Below are 3617 nucleotides of genomic sequence, written 5' to 3'. Positions count from 1 at the left end.
ATTTATTAATAAAGACGTTAATAATAATAAGATATCTAAGTATATTAACTGCTTTACCTAGGCTAGTGCTACTAGTAGTTAGTAGCTTATAGAGGAGCGTAGTAGTAGCACTATAAGACCTAGCTTTACCCCTATTAATCCCTTAGCCTAAGGTAATAACTAACTAGACACTAGTATAGGCAGTATAGGTAAAAAAGGCTAAAATAATAAGGCCGCTATAAAGGACCCTAACTATAGTAATAATAACACTAGTAATATAGATCTTAACCTTAACTCTAATAATAATAAGGTAAGTAGTAAGAACTTTAAGGTGTTTAAAGTCCTAACTAAAGAAATTAAACTCTTAAATAGTATTTATAATAAAACTAAAGAGGCTAATAAATATATTTAATAATAAAAGATAGTTAAGTAATAAGAGAAGTATAATAAGCTTTATAAATATATTAAGTAATACCTTAATATACTTAATTAAAATAACGTACTATTAACTAAATAAAGCGCTATTAAGAAGGCTAAGAATAAAATAGTAAAAAAGGTTACTATAGCAGCTAAAGTAAAGGTACCTACTACTTTATATAAGAACACGTCTGCTACTAAAGAGTTAATAATCCCTATTAAAGAGGAGGTAATTACGTGTCTTAATAAAGCCTTTTATAGTAGTAGTAACTAAATACTATATAAGGAGACTAAGGTCTAGGTCTAGCGCTTCTATATAAGCTAATAAAGCTCTAATACTAAACAGTTATATACCTCTTTAACCTTAAATAAGTACTTCTAATAGTAAATTATAGCCCTTATAAATACTATTCTTACTAATTATAAAGAGGGTAAACTATAGTCTAAAGAACTCCCTAGTTATATAGCACTAATTAGCTTTATATTCCTATACTAACCTAGGTAAAGTAATTCTAAGGTTATAAGTACCTTCTTACTTATCTAGCGCCTAGACTATATCTCTATACTAGAAATTTAGTATACTTACTATATAGAGGGCTAATTATACCTAACTAACTAGCTAGAAGACTAAGTTACTAACCTTACTACTAAAGTTAATAAGTACACTAAGTTAATTTATAAGAATATAAAAAACACTACTACTTTAGTAATAGCTATTAATAAGGCTAAGGTAGCTATAATAGTATAAAGTAATATTAATAAGGCTATTAAAAAAAGCTTATACGCTAGGGCTAAGAAGATTTACTAGTAAGCAGCCTAAATTAATAATATTAAGAAATAAATTAACACTATTAAAGATAAGGTTAAGAACCTTAACTATAAGGTAGATAATTTTAACGCCCTTAATAAGTTTAAGGCTAAGGATTTTAAATAGTTATAAGATTAGGTTACCTTACTTATAAAGACACTCTACCTCTAGCAAGAGACATATACTACTACCTAAAGCGTTATTAGTAATATAAGCTTAGGTAGTAAAAGTAATAAGTAACCCTACTTAGTAAAGGAACTTAGTAGCCCTATAGGCCTATAAGGAAAAAAGCGCTAGGCTAGGGCTATTAACCTAAGTAATAATAATAATAAGTAAATAGTAAGGTTAGAATATAGGTAAATAACCTTAAAGTATAAGGCTATAATATAAGGAAAATAGGAAATAGTAGATATTACTTTCTTAATTAGCTTTTAAAGTATTTAATAAAAAAAGATAAGGTCTTTTTTAAAGGAGGGCACTTATTATAAGACAAAGTAGTAAGTGCCTATAGTTAGGAGACAGATAGATAGTAAGGACTAAATACTTAATATATATATAATATATTATGTATACCTTAGGTATATATCCCTTTAGTAAGTAACCCTTTATAAAAGGAGGGTTAACTATAAATACACCTACTATTTATTACCTATCTTATTATATATTATTTATTTAGTTCCTTATTATTATTTATCTTGCTTTACTACTTTACTATTACGCTTTACCTTTACACTACGTTACTTTATAACACTACTACAGCCTAGCTTTATCCTATTAGAACTATAATAGCTACTAAGAAGGCTATATTAAGTATAGATTTAAACTTTTATTTAAAATTAACTATTACCTTATATACTTTATTAAACACTTAGGGAAGTAAAAGCTATATATTCCTAGCTAATTAGCTAGTAAACTTATTACTACTATATATAAAGAAAACTATTACACTAGAGATAAGTAAGTATAGTATAAATTATAAGATAAATTCCTTATCTATAACCTTATAAAAAAGATTAAAACGTATTAAAAACACTGCCTAATCTATAGACCCTTAGGTAAAACTAGGCAAAAGCCTATTAAGGCTCTTTAACCTATACTTACACCTCTAATTCCCTTCTACACTATTATAATAGATTTTATTATAGGTCTACCTCTAGTATTAGCTAAAAATACCTTATAGAAGCTCTATAACTTTCTATTATTTAACTTATTATTAACTATTTTAAATAAGTTTAATAAGTCTATAATCCTAATACCTAGACACACTATATATAAAGTGTAGAAATAAGCCTATATAGTGTTAAAATTTCTCTAGCTTTATAACTAGGGATTACTTAAGAATATTATCTTAAATAGAGATCTAAAATTCTTATTAGACTTCTAGTAAGCGTTATAAAAGAAACTAGATATTAAGCTAAAATTCTTAATAGCTTACTATCTATAAATAGATAGTTTTTCTAAGTAAAAAAACTAGATAGTAGAAATAGCTATTTAGGCGTTTATATATACTTTCCTAAATAAATAGTAAATTAAAGTAATAATTAGCTTATAAAACTTATTAAATAATATATACTTTAGTGTAATAAAGGCTACACTAAATAAAGTACTATATAGCTTTAAAACTAATAAATCTCTAGATCTTCTTAGTAATTTAAACACTAATATTAACTAAAAAATACTTTAAAAAGAAGTAAAATTTTTAATTATAGTAGTATAAATATATATAAAGAAGGTGTTTAACTATAGGCACTAGTATATTTTATTTATACTAAGAGATTTTATTTATTTAAAGCTTAGTTAAAAGTACTATTTACTAAGAAACCTATTAGTAAAAACCTTACCTTTATATACTAAACTAATAAAAGTCCTTAAAAAGGTAAGAAAGCTAGTATATTAGCTAAAGTTACCTCTAATAATAAATATTTACCTAGTAGTGTTAGTTATATACCTAATCCTAGCTAAAGACCTATAAAAAGACCTATATAAATAGACTTCTATTTATAGCAGCCTAGTAAAAAGGGAGGACTCTTATAAAGATAAGTAGTAAGATAAATACTAGCACTATAAGGTTAAATAAATTCTTAAAAAGAGAATTACTAGGTAAAGATAAAAAAAACTATAGATATAGTACCTTATTAAATAGAAAAGGTACTCTAGCCTATATAACACCTAGATAGATATAGACACTATAGAAGCAGATAACTTAATTAAAGAATTTAAAGAACATTATTAGTAATAAGAGGATTAGTAATAAAGACTTTAAAAAGAGAGAAGGTAGGTAATAGAATAATACTACTAACTAGTACTAAGAGAAATTACTAAATAAAAAAAGAAAACACTAGCTAAAAGTAGAATAATTTACTAATAAATAATAAATAATCTTTAGTAAAGTAACTATAAGAAGACTAAAGAC

Source organism: Colletotrichum graminicola (genome assembly GCF_000149035.1).
Source record: "Colletotrichum graminicola M1.001 genomic scaffold supercont1.36, whole genome shotgun sequence".
Lineage (NCBI taxonomy): Eukaryota > Fungi > Ascomycota > Sordariomycetes > Glomerellales > Glomerellaceae > Colletotrichum > Colletotrichum graminicola.
Note: the sequence above shows the minus strand (reverse complement) of the source record.